The sequence below is a fragment of the Mesoplodon densirostris genome, chromosome 4 (genome assembly GCF_025265405.1).
Source record: "Mesoplodon densirostris isolate mMesDen1 chromosome 4, mMesDen1 primary haplotype, whole genome shotgun sequence".
Lineage (NCBI taxonomy): Eukaryota > Metazoa > Chordata > Mammalia > Artiodactyla > Ziphiidae > Mesoplodon > Mesoplodon densirostris.
This window is the reverse complement of record NC_082664.1, coordinates 66,539,166-66,558,972: the sequence shown is the minus strand read 5'-3', so window position 1 is coordinate 66,558,972 and position 19,807 is coordinate 66,539,166. Positions and strand designations below refer to the sequence as shown.

The following is a 19,807-nucleotide window of genomic DNA, read 5'->3' as shown; positions in this document are numbered from 1 at the left end:
TGCCAATGCAGGGGACACGGGTTCGATCCCTGATCCGGGAAGATCTCACATGCCACAGAGCAACTAAACCCGTGTGCCACAACTACTGAAGCCTGAGCACTCTAGGGCCTGCATGTCGCAACTACTGAGCCCACGTGCTGCAACTACTGAAGCCCGTGTGTTCTAGGGCCTGTGTGCCACAACTACTGAGCCAGGGTGCTGCAACTACTGTAGCTCACACACCTAGAGCCTGTGCTCCACAACAAGAGAAGCCACTGAAATGAGAAGCCCACGCACCACTACGATGAGTAGCCTCCACTCACCACAACTAGAGAAAGCCTGAACACAGCAATGAAGACCCAACACAGCCAAAAAAAAAAAAAGAATGTGTTTGAACTTATATGACTATCAGTCTAAAGCAAGTAGATATAGTTATGGGTTAACATACTTGAAAACCAGGCTAATCACAAATCAAAAATATATAAAAGATTCACAAAAACCGAAAAGAAAGAAACTCAAACACAATTTTTAAAAAAACCCATCAACCTACAAAATGGAAAAGCAAAAAAAAAAAAAAGGAACAAAGAAGAAATACAAAATCAAATGGAAAACAAGGTTTAAAATGGCAATAAATACATACTTATCATAATTACTTTAAATGTCAATGGAATAATGCTCCAATCAAAAGACACAGAATGGCAGATTGGATAATAAAACCAGACCTACCTAATTAAAATTCAGGAGAGGAAAAATATATTCAGCAAACAATCCAGGTGAGTATCTCAAAACATTATTCTGCCTCACCACCATAAGTCATGCTGCCTCAGGCTCCCTGGAGTTATCATATTAAAATTTTCTAAGAACTAGTGGGAAAGAGTTTTAGCAAGATACCCAGACAGTCTGACTTAAAGTGTGAATCCTTTGTGCCTACATGGACACACATACACACACAGACAATTTTGGAACAATATTTGTGTTTGCATATGTATAAAATTTTTGAAGATCTATTTCATAGCTTTTTGGAAATATTTCCCAACGTAAGGGCAATATCACATTGGTTTTAAAATATGGTCCCTCAGAAGAAAGTGTATGCTGTTACTTTAAATCTCATTCCAGAAGGTTAGTTGCGCTGTTCAGAAATTACACCTCAGTCAATTGCTGTCAGCTAAACATTTCGTCAAAAAATTCTCTATTCCAGTGTTGTATAAAAGGAGACAAGGTTAGCACTCGCCTTGACAACAATGGAAGAGGCCCTTGGGCCTGACAACATGCATATGGTTAGGGCATTTCCATCTACTTTGTGGCATCTAACCATTGTTTTTTATCCAAATTGGAAGGGAAGAAGTAAAATTGGCACTATTTGCAGATGACATGATACTATATATAGAAAACCCTAAGGACTTCACACAAAAACTACTAGATCTAATAAATGAATTCAGCAAAGTAGCAGGATACAAGATTAACATTCAGAAATCAGTGCATTTCTTTACACTAACAATGAAATATCAGAAAGAGAACGTAAAACGATTTTAAAATCGCACTAAAAAAAATAAAATACCTAGGAATAAACCTTACCAAGGAGGTGAAAGACTTATTTGCTGAGAACTATAAAAACATTAATAAAGTAAATTAAAGAGGATTTAAAGAAATGGAAAGATATCTCATGTTCTTGGGTTGGAAGAGTTAACATTGTTAAAATGGCAATACTGCCCAAAGCAATCTACAGATTTAATGCCACCCCTATCAAATTATCCATGACATTTTTCACAGAACTAGAACAAATAATCCTAAAATTTATATAGAACCATAAAAAACCCAGAATTGACAAAGCAATCCCGGGGGGGGGGGGGGGGGGAAGCAGAAGGCATAAATCTCCCAGACTTCAGACAATACTACAAAGCTACAGTAATCAAAACAGTGTGGTATTGGTACAAAAACAGACATACGGATAAGTGGAACAGAACAGAGAGCCCAGAAACAAACCCACACACCTCCAATCAATTATTCTTTAACAAAGGAGGCAAGAATATAAAATGGGAAAAAAGTCTCTTCAGCAGGTGGTGCTGGGAGAGTTGGACAGCTGCATGTAAATCAATGAAGTTAGAACACATCCTCACACCATGCACAAAAATAAACTCAAAATGGTTTAAAGACTTAAATATAAGACCTGACACTATAAAACTCCCAGAAGAGAGAATAGGCGAAACATTCCCTGACGTAAATTGTACCAATGTTTTCTTAGGTCAGTCTCCCAAGGCAATAGAAATAAAAACAGAAATAAACAAATGGGACCTAATCAAATTTACAAGCTTTTGCACAGCAAAGGAACCATATAACAACCAAAAAGACAACCTACAGAATGGGAGAAAATATTTGTAAACGATGTGCCCAACAAGGACTTAATCTCCAAAATAAACAAACAGCTCACGCAGCTCAACAACAACAAAAACAAAAAACAAACCCAATCAAAAAAATGGGCAGAAGACCTTAATAGACATTTCTCCAAAGCAGACATACAGATGGCCAGTAGGCACATAAAAAGATGCTCAACATCACTAATTACTAGAGAAATGCAAATCAAAACTACAGTGAGGTACCATTTCACACAGGTCAGAATGGCCATCATTAAAAAGTCTACAAATAACAAATGCTAGAGAGGGTGTGGAGAAAAAGGAATCCTCCTACACTGTTGGTGGGAATGTAAGTTGGTACAGCCACTATGGAAAACAGTATGGAGGTTCCTCAGAAAACTAAAAATAGAGGTACCATATTATCCAACAATCCCATTTCTGGACATATACCCAAACAAAATTATAATTCAAAAAGATACATGCACCCCAGTGTTCATAACAGCACTATTCACAATAGCCAAGACATGGAAACAACCTAAATGTCCATTGACAGAGGAATGGATAAAGAAGATGTGGTACATATATACAATGGCTTACTACTCAGCCATAAAAAAGAATGAAATAATGCCATTTGCAGCAACATGGATACAACTACAGATTATCATATTAAGTGAAGTAAGTTAGAAAGAGAAAGACAAATACCATATGATATCACTTATACGTGGAATCTAAAATATGGCACAAATGAACTCATCTACAAAACAGAAACAGACTCACAGACATAGAGAACAGACTTGTGGTTGCCAAGGGGAAGGGAGAGGGATGGACTGGGAGTTTGGGGTTAGTAGATGCTAACTATTACATTTAGAATAGATAAACAACAAGGTCCTACTATATAGCACAAGGAACTGTATCCAGTCTCCTGGTATAAAGCATAATGGAAAAGAGTATTAAAGAAAGAATGCTGCTTCCATGTCTTGGCTATTGTAAACAGCACTGCAATGAACACTGGGGTGCATGTATACTTTCGGACCATGTTCTTCTCCAGGTATATGCCCAGGAGTGGGATTGCAGGATCATATGGTAGCTCTATTTTTAGTTTCTTAAGGAACCTATGTACTGTTTTCCATAGTGGCTGCACCAATTTACATTCCCACCAACAGTATAGGAGGGTTCCCTTCTCTCCACACCCTCTCCAGCATTTATTGTTTGTGGATTTTTTGATGATAGCCATTCTGACAGTTGTGAGGTGATATCTCACAGTAGTTTTGATTTGCATTTCTCTAATAATTAGCAATGTTGAACATCTTTTCATGTGCCTCTTGGCCATCTGTATGTCTTCTTTGGAGAAATGTATGTTTAGGTCATGGAAGCAACCTAAATGTCCAATGACAGAAGAATGGGTAAAAAAGATGTGGTACATAGACACAATGGAATATTACTCAGCCATTAAAAAGAATAAAATAATGCCATTTGCAGCAACATGGATGGACCTAGAGATTGTCATACTGAGTGAAGTCAGACAGAGAAAGAGAAATATCACTTATGTGTGGAATCTAAAAAAAATGAAACAAATGAACTTATTTACAAAACAGAAACAGACTCACAGACGTAGAGAATGAACTTATGGTTACGGGGGGATGGGTGGGGGGTAGGGATAGTTAGGGAGTTTGGGATTGACATATGCACACTGCTATATTTAAAATGGATAACTAGGGGACTTCCTAGTGGTGCTGTGGTTAAGGATCCGCCTGCCATTGCAGGGGACACGGGTTCAAGCCCTGGTCCAAGAAGATCCTACATGCTGTGGAGAAACTAAGCCTGTGCACCACAACTACTGAGCCCGTGCACCACAACTACTGAAGCCCGCACGCATAGAGCCGGTGCTCCCCAACAAGAGAAGCCACTGCAATGAGAAGTCCACATACCGCAAAGAGTAGCCCCCGCTCACCGCAACTAGAGAAAGCTCACGCGCAGCAATGAAGACCCAACGCGACCAAAAATAATTAATTAATTTTAAAAATGATATTAAAAAATAAATCAATAAATGAAATGGATAACCAACAAGGACCTAGTGTATAGCACAGGGAACTCTGCTCAATATTATGTAACAACCTAAGTGGGAAAAGTATTTGAAAAAGAATAGATACATGTATATGTATAACTGAATCACTTTGCTGTACACCTGAAACTAACACAACATTGTTAATCAACTATACTCCAATATAAAATAAAAAGTTTAAAAAAAAGAATGTATATGTGTATAACTGAGTCACTTTGCCGTGCAGCAGAAATTAGTACAACATTGTAAATCAACTATACTTCAATAAAAATAATAAAATAAGTCTCTATTCCAGAAGTAGCTACTACAAGCTCCTCAGTTATCTCTTTCTCACCAATTTCAGACATTTTGCTAAGATAATGGATGTTCAAATTGTGTTTTCATTAGTGAAAGTAATCGTATCCAATATATGTGCAGTAGCTAAACTATTTTAGAGATATTTCCACCCCTAAAATGAATAGGGTTTAAGAATTTGGAATTATGCTGTCCAATATGGTAGCCACAAGACACATGGGCTATTTAGCATATGAAATATTGCTAGTTCAACATGTTAAAATGATAATATTTTGGATAAACCAGGTCATATATTATTCAAATTATATTGTTTTTCATTTTTAAATATGGCTCACATTATATGTTGCCACTGGACACCACTGGTCTAAAGACCCTTTAACTGTGTTGATGATGGTGCTCTGGGTTTGATCCTTAAATGGTCTTCGGTCTTGTCACTGATTCAGTAGATTCCATGCCTCCACCATAACTGACAGGGTTAGCTGAATCCTGTCACTGGAATAGTGACTCATTTGACTCAGGCATCATGCATTATGGTAGGCATGGGATGCAAAGAACAGACATCAAAATAATCAAACTATTGACCTTCATAGAATTCACGGAAAAGGTGTTTTGTGTCATGACCATATGACAAAATTTGTTCTGAAAGCTTGCTGTCATTATAACCTGGTAGTAAAGTTTCAAGGAAATAGCTAAACCTCACCTACTCTAGAATACTGCCTTTTTCATATTATCTTATTTTCTTTTACTGAGTTATAGTTGTTTTACAATACTATACAATTTTACATACTATATGTACGACTTAGTGATTCACAATTTTTAAAGGTTATACTCCATTTATAGTTGTAAGATAATGGTTATATTTCCTGTACTGTACAATCTATCCTTGTAGTTTATTTATTTTATACATAATAATTTGTACCTCTTAGTCCCCTACCCTTATATTGCCCCTCCCACCTCCCCTCTCCCCACTGGTAACCATTCGTTTCTTCTCTATATCTGTGAGTCTGATTCTTTTTTGTTATATTTGCTAGTTTCATTTTTTAGATTCCACATGTAAGTGATATCATACAGTATTTGTCTTTGTCTATCTGACTTATTTCACTTAGCATAATGCTCTCCAAGTCCAGCCTTGTTGTTGCAAATGGCAAATTTTCATTCTTTTTTATGTATGGGTGAGTCATATTCCCTTGTATGTATATATATACACCACAACTTCTTTATCCATTCATCTGTTGATGCACACTTGGGTTGCTTCCATATTTTGTCTATTGTAAATAATGCTGCTATGAACATTGAGGTACATGTATCTTTTTACTTTTTCTTTTTTTTTAAATTTGTTTATTTTATTTATTTATTTTTGGCTGTGTTGGGTCTTCGTCGCTGCGTGTGGGACTTTCTCTAGTTGCAGCGAGCAGGGGCTACTCTTTGTTGCGGTGCGCAGGCTTCTCATTGTGGTGGCTTCTCTTGTTGCAGACCACAGGCTCTAGGCACGTGGGCTTCAGTAGTTGTGGCTTGCAGTCTCAGTAGTTGTGGCTCACGGGCTTTAGAGCAGAGGCTCAGTAGTTATGGCACACGGGCTTAGTTGCTCCACGGCATGTGGGATCTTCCCAGACCAGGGCTCGAACCCGTGTCCCCTGCATTGGCAGGCAGATTCTTAACCACTGCACCAACAGGGAAGCCCACATGTATCTTTTTGAATTAGTGTTTTCATTTTCTTTGGATACATCCCCAGGAGTAGAATTGCTGGATTATATGGTAGTTCTATTTTTAGTTTTTTTGAGGAAACGCTCTACTGTTTTCCACAGTGGCTGCACAATTTACACTTCCACCAATAGTGTAGAAGGGTTCTCTTTTCTCCACATCCTCACCAACAATGGTTATTTTTGTGCTTTTTGATGATAGCCATTCTGACAGGTGTGAGGTGATATCTCATTTTGATTTTGAGTTTACAGTTCTCTGATAATTAATGACACTGAGCATTTTTTCATGTGCCTGTTGGCCATCTGTATTTCTTCTTTGGGAAAATGTTTATTTCGTCTTCTGCCCATTTTTTAATCAGGTTCTTTGTTCTTTTTTGATGTTGAGTTGTATGAGCTGTTTATATATGTTGTATATTAACCAAGAAAGAGGAAGATGTAGAATCCAGGAAGCAAGGGATGCAGCTCAGGGAAGAAGCACTGGGAATGCCAGGTTAGTGGTAAAAGGAGATCTGCTCATCCAAGGATGACCACTGTTCTGCTGGCCTGTCCAGATGGGAGCCCATGGACAATGACTTTCGGGATGTCTGTCTCCAAGAAAAAAGTGATTACTTAAATATCTTCAGACACATTGAGAGGAGATTTATCCTTCTATTGGAGTGTTTAGAGGCTCATAGAAAATTAAAAGTAACAATTATTAACTCAAGGGAAAACAAAGTTATACAAGCATGAAAATGCAATCAGAGAATACTGCATGGCTTGGCTTGATTAACATTTCCATAGGCTTAATAATAATTGATCCTTGGGCTAATCAAAAGGCATGATATAAATTTGCTGAGAGGATGGGTAGAGGGTAAGTATGGGTATAATAGTAACGATTGGGGGAGTGGGAGCATTATATAAAATCATTTTAAAAGTGGGAAGCCAATAATATTCCAAACTTAAGTCAAGTAGGAAATAGCAGTGTAAACATGCCATCTAGAAATATGGGAGTAAATATCCAAAGAAACAGCTTTAAAGTAAAAAAATAATTACCTTTTGTAAATATGAATGTACTTTTTTTAGAGACTATCTGACTAAAACTATGTCAATATAATCAATTAAATATAGTTCTATTTTTAAAGAAAGCTTTAAAGGGAAACTGAGCAAGCTAGTATCTAGCTAGGAGAAAGGAAGACACTTCTGCTCAATCCTGTTATGTTTAAAGTAAAATGCTTGACCACAGAGCTTCCCATCCAGTGGGAGAGATGGACCCCAGCTTGGAATGGTGACTGTGAAAAATCAGAGAGGTCAATTTTTTTTTCAGCTGTAAACAAGAATTTGGATTTTATTTTATTTTAAATTTTTTTGGCTCTGTTGGGTCTTCGTTGCTGCGCTCGGGCTTTCTCTAGTGATGAGCAGGCGCTACTCTTCATTGCAGTCCACGAGCTTCTCACTGTGGTGGCTTCTCTTATTGTGGAGCACAGGCTCTAGGCATGCCAGCTTCAGTAGTTGTGGCTCACCAGCTCTAGAGTGAGGGCTCAGTAGTTGTGGCGCCCAGGCTTAGTTGCTCCACAGCATGTGGGATCTTCCCGGACCAGGGCTCAAACCCATGTGGCCTGCATTGTCAGGCGGATTCTTAACCACTGTGCCACCAGGGAAACCCCAGAATTTGGATTTTAGAAGGCTGATAGGGGAGAAAGAAAAAGAAAGAAAGAAAGCAACTCTGGAGAGAAAGAAGAGCATGAAAGAAGGAATGGCTTGGCAATGAGCATGACAAGTGGCCAGACCCTAAGGACTTCAGCCTGGCTGGACGAGTGTTGAGCTGTGGAGTAACATTAGGAAGTGGGGGGTTGGTGGGGGGTAGAGCCAGATTGCAGTCTACAGAGTTTGCCAACACCGGGTCTCTCAGCCAACACCTCATCTGTGGCTCCTGGATGCCAGTATCTCAGAGCCATGCACGGACCAGAAACTTAATCACTAAGCCTCTGAAATTAGATTATTGCAGACACCTAACCCCATCTTCCCTCATCCTTAAGTTTTTCATCGTCTCCTTGCCCCCAATGTGAGGAATTCATTATAAGACTCTCAAAATTCCAGCAGGATGAATTCTCAGCCTTCACACGTCTTCCACATCCAAGTCAGGACCCCGGTAGGGAAGGAGTAGACTTGGAATGGGGCTATCTGGGTAGAGAGGCTTAACAACTTGGAGCCCCCAATTTCCCAGAATCCTTTGGCCTGTAAAAGCAGCTCATTTCCTTTATTAGAGGATAATAATTACCCCTTGTCTGAAGATAATGCAGGGTCTTCTGCGGTGGCAGGTACCTTACAGGACAATGTTTGCCCTCCTCAGGATCTGCCCCATCCTGGACCGAGACTGGGGTCAAATGTGAGCATGGCCCAACGGGAGAAGTCCAGGCCTGCCGAGGGATTATACACTGAAGGAGCTGCAGGGACTAACAAAGATATACCAACAGGAAGGGGTAGAATTTGCCTGGACACAGATCTTGAAGGTCTTGAATCAAGGGGAGTAGAAAATAAAGCTGGATAATCACCAGTATGGGGGGACTCTTCCATGACACAAGACTTAACAACCTGGTAAGACCCCAGGGCTTTTCCTAATTCCCGGTTAGGATAGCTCTTAGAAGCCTGACCCACTTAAATGAAGAAGAGATACAAGAGCTACTGTGGCAGAGTATGGAGGGAGGCTTAAAAGGCTCAGAGGAATGGCCAAGCTGGAATGGATTTAGTATCATCCATATATCAGAAAACCCGCTATATTCCTTGGGAGAGCCCAGAGGTCATTCTGGTTATCACGACAATATGAAGTGTGCTGGGGAGGGAGTGTCACTGGCATCATTAAGAAGCTTCATAATTGCTGTCCTCTGTAAACTGTCCTCTATAGGTAGAAGGTGCTGCTTCAATACTGGACTCCTTATAAGCTATGGGGATCACAGAAGCCCAAAATAGCACAGGCCTGAGAGCAGCACTTACTTGCCAGAAGCTAGGGGGTCATGATTACCACCATGGGCAGCAAAGTCAGAATGGTAGCCAGTGGTAGCTGACCTTCAGGGTGCTGTAGGACATGGTGTCCACAGAAGCAAGATATATAAATAGCCAAGAGATTACTGCTTAATAATATTCAGCAATACCAAGAATGTATAAGCAGAAGGCTGAGGTCAGCTGTCCCAGTAGAAAGTCATGATCCTTTGCCCAATTTCCAAACCCAAGTCAGTTCTCAGATCCAGAATCCAATGATTGAAAGAGAGGAGACAGAAAAATTGGGGACAATTTGAGCATCCAAATAATGATAGTAAGGGATTATAACACTAAATAAAGTAAAAACCCATAGGGGCTACAATGATATAAATAAATAAGGGAGAAGGGAAAGCTCTTTCTTGCAGTAGAAAGCCAATAGAAGGAATAATGAAATCAGAAACCACCATTCAACAAGCACCTTGACTCAGGCAAGAATAACCAATGATAACTAAAACAGTGCATGAAAATTTGGTAAGAAAATAGGAGATAATATTCATATACTCTCAAGTAACACCCCCACGAGATACTTATTAATTGCAGAATGTAAAATAGTAATAATGGTAACCTGGCAGGTACCATTTTAGCCAAATCATCAAACTTAACATCACCAGGATGTTCAGTAGTAGTTCTGCCAAAAATGTGTAATTTGAATCTGATCATGAGGCAAACAAACCCACATTGAAGGACACGGTACAATATAATCCGGCCGTACTCTTCAAAAATGTCAATTTCGTGAAATACAAAGACAGATTTTGCAACTGTTGTAGATCAGTGGAGACAGAAATACGACAGCTGAGAGCAATGCTTGACCCTGGATATTCTTTTAATATAAAGGATGTTATTGAGACAATTGGTAAAATCTGAGTAAGGTCTATAGTTTAGGTAATAGTATTATATCAATGTGAATTTGGGGGTTTTGATCATTATACTATAGCTATTTAAGAGAATTCCTTGTTTTTAGAAAATATGCACTGAAGTATTTAGAAATAAAGGGGAATCATGCTGCAAATTAGTCTTAAACAGTTCGGAAAAAGGTATGTATATGTATGTATATACATACATACTACACACACACATCGAGCCACCAATCCATCCATCTACAGAGAAAAGGATATAGCAAATGTAGTAAAATGTTAACATATGGGGTATCTGGGTAAAAGATATCCAGGAATTCTTTGTACTGTTCTTACAACTTTTAAGTTTTAAATAACGTAAAGATTAAATATAGAGAGAGGAAAGGAAGCTTCAATACCACAAGTGTATATAGCAATGACTGCCAGAGTAGTCCCTGCCTGTGGTCATTTACCCAAATAACCATATATTGGGGGGAAGTCCAAGGTGACACTGATAACCAGAAAACCAAAGCACCACTCTGACCTCCTGTTAGAACAGAGGTACTTGATACCAGGTAATACTTGGATTTCTGAACCAATCCTACCCATCTCACAGGGGGTCTACTGGGTCCACGCAGCTTTCTAGTGGTCATTTCTCCAGTTCCTGAATGCATAAATGGAACGGACATACTTAATCACTTATTAAACTCTTGCATTGGACATTGGTTCCTTAAACAGTAGAGTAAAAGAACTGTAGTAGGAAAGGTCACATGAGAGCCCATGAAACTACCCCTACCTTTAGTCTAAATAATAAAAACCAAATTGCTTCCCAAGGGAATGAGAGAGATTAGGCCCACTCTTGGACTTAAATAATGCAGTGGCAATGGTGTGTATCCCCATTTATATTCTCATTTAATTTGCCTCCATGGCCCCTTACAAAAACCTGATGAATCATGGTGGATAGCAATGGACTAGTAAAAACTTAATCAAGTAGTAGCCTCAGTTGTAGTTATTGTGCCAGATGTGGTTAGCCTTACTAGAGAAGATTAACACAGGCTATAGAATGTGATCTTTAGCTCTTGATCTGGCAAATGCATTCTCTCCCATGCCTATCAGGAGGGAAGATCGAAGCAGGTTGCATTGCCATGTGATGGACAACAAGGTACATTCAAGATCTTGTCCCAGCTTATTACTTCTCTGTCACACCATAGTCCCAAAAGCAACTAAGAACGTCCAGACATTCTGCAGAACATCACATTGATCTACTATACTGATGATATCATGTTATCAGGCATTCGTGATGTCTTTATAAGGGCTCCACAGGGTGGGAAATAAATCCTACCAAGATTCAGAGTCCTTCTACTACAGTTTTTGGGTCCAATGCTCTGGAGCATTCCAGAATATTACCTCCAAAGGAAGGGCAATTTATTATACCTTGTACCTCCTACCACTAAAAGAAAGAAAACACAGTGCTTGATGGGCCCCTTTGGACTTTGTGGGTAGTATCACAACGTCCAGGGGAGTGGGACAAGTATTCTTGGGAATACTGCTCTGACTCATTTATCAAATGATTTTGAAGGCTTTCATTTCCGAATTGGGCCTCGAGTAAGAAAGGGATCAGTGGCAGGTTTAAACCATAGTATAAGCAACACTTGGGCCATACTATTAAGGCAGATTCAATAGTACTAGAGGTAGGAAAAGGTGTCTTGTGAAATTTCAGGCAAGCTATGAGAGTCACAGCACAGATCATTAGGGTTCTGCATGTATAGGGCGTACAGGGAATTAATTATACACCATTTGAGAAACAGCTCCTGGCATGTTAGAGATGGAGCATCTTATCATGGGACAGTAAGTAACCGTGTACTATAAATGCCCACATAGGTCAAGAAGCAATCCACCTATGAATAAAGTGGCACATCTGGGATCAGCCTCAAGCAGGTGCAGAGGTCACAAATAAGCTGCAAGAACAGGTAGCCCAGATTTCCAGCTCACCCAGCCCTACTGCACTGAAGCCTTTGCCTTGGCTCACACGTGTGACCTTATGGGGCCATTCCGTATGATCAGCTGACAAACAAAAGAGAAGGAAAACCTGAGTTGATTCTTGGGCTCAGACCCCTCCGGGATGAGAATTTGGGTCATCCCATCAAGTCATCTAGACAAGCAGAAATGGTAGCTGAGGGAGAGAAGAATCTAGGATCAATGGTAAAGGTTGGAGATGAGTATTAGTTGTGACTTCAGGACCAGCTTGCCATTAACTCTCCTCTTGTATGTTTTCCTAGAAACTGATCAACCAGAATACTAGAGAATCTATGCTTCAGTTAAAAGTGAATCAGAACAGGGTAGATTGTATTGATAATTGATGCTGACGGTGTCCCATCCAAATCTTTTTCTTTTTTTTTACTGGGTTGTACATATTCTCTCAGCTGCTATAAGTGTTGGCTAATAATAGCTCCCAGGCACCCTGCTATGGAAACTTGCCCTCAGCCAAGAGAAACCACCTTGCCCAGAAGGCTACAAAGCCAACCTCCATACTCATCAACATTGCCAAAGAAAAAGAGAGTATAGGATACAAGACAGTGTGATTTATACTCCAGACCATCTCTCTCACCATCCTCATGGATGGGTTACACTTTACTGGAAACTACATTCCTTGCTTTGCCTCTTTCCCTACCTTGTGGCACTCCCCTGCTCTTCTACAGATTTTTCTTCTGAAAACGACTCCTTAAATAAAAATACATGCACCTGAACTCTTGTCTCAGGATCTGCTTCTAGGGTAGCCAACCTAAGACATCTGTGATACCGATATGACTCAAATTTGAAAATCTGTGGACAGAGGGATTTTTTTTTCAAATTTTCTTTGTATTTCTATTGTTTTTTAATGTTTGAATTTTATTTTATTTATTTTTTATACAGCAGGTTATTATTAGTTATCTATTTTATACATATTAGTGTATACATGTCAATCCCAATCTCCCACTTCATCCCACCACCACCACCACCCGCCACTTTCCCCCTTTGGTGTCCATACGTTTGTTCAGACAGAGGGAATTTTTGCTACCAATTTTTGCTCAGATTTTACCTTAGTTAAGAAGTTAGCTGTTCAACAGCATTAGTTCATGCTTTCTCCCAGGGCTAGTGTATATTTTTAATGAGCTTAAAAACAAAAGAAGCCAAAGATGAGGTTGAACTCAATTAACATGCCAGGATTGCCATGAAAGTCACATCCTTGTGTATATCTGTGAGGTGACGGTGAGGAAAGGATTGGAGAATAGGGTGGGGGAGATCGCATGCTCCCTCCACGCCATCCTCTCCATCACACCCCATCACTTATATCCTGAAGCTCCTTTGAGTGTGTCCATCTCCTTATATTCAAGAGTTTCTAATAATATGACAAAAGCAGCACTTTAGATCAATTTGGCAATGAACCAAAATGGACTGGAGCTGACCAAGATGAGGAGAAGGAGACCTGTGGAGAGCCTGTTACAGAGATAAGAGTTAGATATGAGATGGTGAACGCCTACATTTTTATGGTGTCAACCTGAATGGAAAGGAAGGAATAGAAATGATATTTATTTTACCCTGAAGGTTCTCAGGCTCCACCATCCTGTGGATTCAATTAACATTGAAGCAACATTAATACCCCAAGTTCCCTGGATCATCACTGCCACCTGCTGGTGTAAATCTCATCTTCCCCATTCATTCCTGGACCCCCCAAAGGGACCTCTTAGGTGCTCCCATCCTTCTGCCTCAGCCTCCTCCTGGATGTAGGCTTCCTACACACCGCAGGAGGATCCTGCCTCAACACCATTGAACTGGGGCTCCCTGAGTGCTGACTGCTGTTCCCAAGGCTTCAGAACTCTTGAAGTGACAGAGTGCTCCTTGACTGCCAGCTGAAAGTACGCCAGAGCCACACTGTGCTTGAGCAGTGCTGAGGAGACAAACACTCTCCCCACCCATTTGTTCTTTGTGGAGACTTATGGCACACAGAGCCCCAATGAAGAGATTCATTAGAGTGGTTGATAATGTTGATTATATGCCACCGTCTCATTCACTGACTATTTCACATGTATATATGTTGACTAATCAACTAGATTGGACAGCCCTCCAGGGAATCTACTTTTTCTGTATATTCAATAGTGCCTAGAGTGGTACAACTGCATATTGGTCATGCTCAAAAAATCCTGGTTGAGTGATTAACCAATAAAGATGTGGCAAGATTCCCAAGTCATTGCTTAAAGAGAGGAAACTCCTTCATTCTCTACTGTGATAAGAGTGACCATAAGTGAAAGTAGAATCTATTAATTTGATCATACTATCTTCCGTTATTACTGGGGGCAATAGCCTGTGGGCACCCAAGACCTGTGACAGAGTTAAACTAGAAACAAAAACTATCTGAGACAGATGATCGATGCAACAGAATGACCTTTGGACCTGTAAGATTGAGGTAGGAGATAGATGGGCCCCTGGGCCAGACAGCTGGTGTTTGTCACGTGGAGTAAAATTGAAACTTTGTTCTCCCCCAGACACTCCAAGGACAAAGTTAGTGGCGGAAGATGAGCTCTGCTAAAGTAAAGAGATAAGGTGCCTGCTCCTGAGGTCAAGGAAAACTTCCCTGTCTGCACATGCGCAAGAAGGCTCCTTGGGGGTCAGAAAGGGAGGGGGCACCACCCCATAATGTGCGTGGACATGTACCCACAGGCCTCTACTGTGGCATCCACCTTAGCAAAAAGTTGCACGGGCATCTTGGGGAGCATTCTAGGACCAATCAGGTGTGAAAAAAGAAACAAGATAATTGGCCAAATGTAAACAAAGACCTGGAAGGACTGTCCTATGCAAGTGATTTAAATCACCTCTTTACTAAGATCCTCATTCAAGATGCCTGCATTCCTCTACGGGTGCGCATCTCCGCTTAGCTTCTAGCTTCTAACTTACCGCACTCCTCATTAGACAGAACACCTGTACCCTTTCTCTCTGGATGTGTATTTCTGCTTTGCTTCTGTCTTTTTATTATTATTATTTATTTATTTATTTATTTATTTATTTATTCGTTCATTCATTCATTTAGGCTGCTTTGGGTCTCCGTTGCTGCGTGCGGGTTTTCTCTAGTTGAGGCGAGCGGGTTGCGGTGCGGGCTTCTCATTGTGGTGGCTTCTCTTGTTGCGGAGCATGCACTCTAGGCTCATAGGCTTCAGTAGTTGTGGAGCCCGGGCTTAGTTGCTCCGCGGCATGTGGGATCTCCCCGGACCAGAGATCAAACCCGTGTCCCCTGCATTGGCAGGCATATTCTTAACCACTGTGCCACCAAGGAAGTCCCTTGCTTCTGTCTTAAATAAACTGTTTCTCTGTGTGCTCTCCCATACATTGTGCTGTGTCTCTAATAATAACTTTTGTACCTGTTTTTATACTTTTTGCCTCCTTGAAACATTCTTGCTTTCAAATGGGGGAGAGAGCCAGGGCCACTTTTCCTTCTAGCCTCTAGCCCCTGGTGGTCTAGCGGCTAGGATTCCTGGTTTTCATCCAGGCTGCCCAGGTTCGATTCCTGGGCAGGGAACTAAGGTCTCTTTAGGGCTGCTCACTGCTGTCCCTCCGAGATCAAGATTATACACTGGGGTCTTCCCTGGTTCATGCCCCGGTCCGGGAAGATCCCACATGCCGCGAAGCAACTAAGCCCGTGCGCCACAACTACCAAGCCCACACGCCACAACTACTGAGCCCGCGCAGCTAGAGCCTGTGCTCCACAACAAGAGAAGCCAACTACCAAGCCTGCACGCCACAACTACTGAGCCCGCGCACCTAGAGCCTGTGCTCCACAACAAGAGAAGCCACCGCAATGAAGAGTAGCCCTCGCTTGCTGCAACTAGAGAGAGCCCGCACGCAGCAAGGAACACCCAACGCAGCCATAAATTAATGAATTACTTAATTAATAGAGTAGGCCATGGGAAATAGAAAAGGGAAAGTTGCAGAGATGAATGTTGGCAGCACCTCCTCCCAGCCCTCAGACACCAGGGAAAGGTACCCCAAATCATGCTTTAAAACAAAAGAAAATTTCTCTGTGTACACACAAGCCCTAAGAGGGAAGTTAGTGGAAATACACTCTTTTTTTCCAGTGGCTGGTCCAGTAGCTCAGTTGGTGACAGCAAGTTGCTGAATGGTAACAACACTTCAGATTCATCACTTTGATAACTGTGATTTATAAAAGTAAATTTCTATTTGTCTTCCTCCTGTTCCTGGCACAGAGTTCCTAAAACCCTTGGAATTTCCAGTGAGGAGAGCAATCAAGGTAGCTGTTGTTATGGTAATGAGGTGACTCTCAGAAAGCACCTAAGGATGAGGGCTGGTAGCCAATAGAACCAACCAGGGGATTAGAGGGTTGAACTTTTAGTCCTACTGTCCTCACCGCCCATCCCCCAACTTCCTGGGAAGAGAGGGGCTAGAGATTGAGCTCAATCATCAATAGCCGATGATTTAATCAATTGTGCCTATGTAATGAAACCTCCATAAAAACCCAAAAGGAGAGGGTTCAGAGAGTTTCCTTGGTGGACTCACACATGGAGATGCTGGGAGAGAGCAGGGAAACTCAATGCCCCTTTCCCCACACATTGCCCTGTGCGCCTCTTCCCTCTGGCTATTTCTGAGTTATATCTTTTTATAATAAACCAGTAATCTAATAAGTAAACTGTTTCCCTTCCATGAACTACTGAAGCCAATTAATCAAATCCAAGGAGAGGGTTGTTGGAACTTCCCATCTACAGCTGAGGGGTCAGAAGCCCAAGTGACAGCCCAGACTTGCAACTGGTGACTGAATTGGAGGATGAGGGGAGAGAGTCTTGTAAGACTGAACCCTTAACCTGTGGGATCTGATGCTACTTCCAAGCAGACAGTGTCAGAATTAAGTTATAAGACACCCAGCTGGTATCAGAGAATTGCTTGGCCATGTGTTTAAAACACACACACACACACACATTGGAATTGTGGCAGAATCATAGCTGATGATGAAATCCAGCAGGACCCTGTGGGGCCCCTGCGTCCAAAGCCTTTCCGTGTCCCCCATTTCTTGTTTGTAGGAAATAGGCTTCATTCAGCCTCCGTGACCTTCCCTGAGTTCCAAAGGACAGGTTCAAACAGTTGCTAATCAGGGAAGGGAGGGGATGCCGAGACAAGGGAGGAGCAGTCAAGAAACAATAGTGTGTCTTGGGGCAGGGTCCTGGCTCCTTCTCAAGGAATATACATAACAATATTTTTGAGCTCTTCTGCAGAACGAAGGCCGGCACCCAGACGGAGGGGGGCCACTTCCGGCTGAGCACAAGATTCCTGGAACACCGCCCTGTTACCTCAGCACCAACCTATCGGAAGAAAGTCACACACCCTGCAGCCCTCACCCCAAATTTTGCCTATAAAAACTTTTTTCAGAAAACCAACGGGGAGTTCAAGGTTTTTAAGCTCTCCTTTCTCCTTGCTTGGTCCTGCAATAAACCTTTCTCTGCTCCAAACTCCGACGATGTTTTAGTTTATTTGGCCTCACTCTTCAACAGGCACACAAACTTTGTTCCATAACAATGATCAGAATTGGGATCAGAATCAGAATCATAAGCACTCATTTATGCAACTGGTATTAAGTGACTACTTGATAAAAGGTATTCAGCCAGGTTCTTTGTTTCCCCCAAAGATATATACAAAACCACGCAAAACAAAACATGCTCACTAATAGCTACAAAGGCAGTTTGTGATGAATTCCTTGAAATTCATAACATAATGGGAAATTAAGGCAAAGGATAAAATTGAAGTAGCACTGAATTTTGTCTCGAACAGATAAGGTTTTGGTAGGTAAAAGGACAGGAGAGTTAAGGTTTTTCCTCCTAAACCAGCTATATCTGTTTTTCAGATATACTGTAGCTGTTAGGTCAAGAGTCTGTAAAAGCGAACCCATCATCACTACAGGACTGACAATTCAAAAAGACAAATCCAGCTGATGGCGGACCAAAGATACCCTTGTGATACAAAAAAGTTATACAAAAGAAAGCAGACCAAAAACTGTGGGAATAAAAATTCAGAGCTGCGCAAGACAAAGTCTGGCAGCAAATCCACGCCTTCCACTGGTGCAGCACCAAACCCTGCATTGAGCCACCTTGGAAGCCCTTCGATTGAAGGGGAAGGCATTCAAGGCAGGAGGTTCGCACAGGCAGTTAAACGCAGAGGTTGCGCTCCCTTGATTTTGCAGCCTTAGAAAACTGGGCCATTCCATCACTACTAACAATGTAGGCAGAGGAGCAAAGACAAGAACGCTTTGCTTTTGAAGTTAAATCCCCACAGGAAAGCTGCTTTGTTCCATGTGGGTAGAAACAAAGAGTTGCAAGAAAATGGTCACATCCTCTAGCACTTTTATCTCCTTGCTGCCTAGACATTTTCATGTGGAGAGGGAAAATTCTCATGGAAGCCTGAGAATAAGCAGGCACCATGTCTTATGAGCTTGAATAACACTACCTCTGTGAGGTTTAGTAACATGGACTCTGAAGAGCTGCCCCCAACCAAGAAGTTCTGGAGAGTGTTCTTACCTCTTCAGGTCTTTTCATGTAGAAGTGTATATCCGGCTGCTTCTTGGGGCTTTCTCCTCAGGCTGCCAGGAGGAAGAGGAAAGTGGTATTATTGGAAGCCAAAGGAATATTGTGGTTTAAAAATAAGCATGAATAAGCTTAATAGCATCAGCTTCCATAGCCTTCTCACTCCAGCATCTCGACAGGACAGTCCCTGTTTCTGCTGGTGCCAATCCAGTGATGGCAGCACAGCTGGCTTCCACCATCATGGGCTCCTCCAGCTTCCAGAAGGAGCTTCCTAATCTTAAGCCAGAATTTGCCTCTCAGGGATTCTGAGAAAACAGCAATAAGAGAAAGGAGAGGAAAAGGGACAGTTGAATAGAAAAATATTTCACTGAGCAGAAATAAGAAGAATTCACTAACTACCTAACATCAGAGCAGTACTTAAAAAAAAGGGGGGGGTCACAGGGGAGCCTAAATCCAAAATACATGTATCTGGAGATACTGTGGAGAATTTCTGATTTTCAAATCAGGTAGACTTGAAACCAAGCAGGACCATGTGGGGCTCCTGGACATGGAAGCCTTTCCATGTCCCCCATTCCTTGTTTGTAGGGAACAGACTCCAGCCTCCATGACCTTCCCGGAGTCCCAAAGGGGAGATTCAAACAGTTGCTAATCAGGGAAGGGAGGGGATGCAGAGACAAGGGAGGAACAGCCAGGAAACAAGAGTGCAGCCTTGGGGCAGGGTCCTGGTTCTGCCTCAAGGGATGTACATAACAATGTCTTTGAGCTCTCTACAGAACTAAAACCCCCAACAAATGGAGTTAGCATTCTTCATTCCAGAGAAGACCACCAGAGGCCAGATTAAAGGAACCAGAGAAGCTCATTAGGAGATTACCTGAGACCAGAGTAAAGGAGTGCAGGCCCTGTGCACACCCTAATCTTATCAGCGACCTTGCCCTTGAACTATTGCTACAAAAACTCCACCAAATCCTCCCAGGTGGGGACACACAGTTATCGAGGGCAGGAGCCCGCTGTGTCC

At 41.6% G+C, this 19,807-nt stretch overlaps 1 non-coding gene across 1 annotated transcript; it reads left to right on the top strand.

The window, feature by feature from the left end:
• Nucleotides 1–1,176: 1,176 nt before the first annotated feature.
• LOC132489689 (U6atac minor spliceosomal RNA) lies at nucleotides 1,177–1,302 on the top strand. Its single transcript, XR_009532078.1, has one exon. It is a non-coding gene; the product is annotated as a U6atac minor spliceosomal RNA (small nuclear RNA).
• The last annotated feature ends 18,505 nt before the right edge of the window (nucleotides 1,303–19,807 follow it).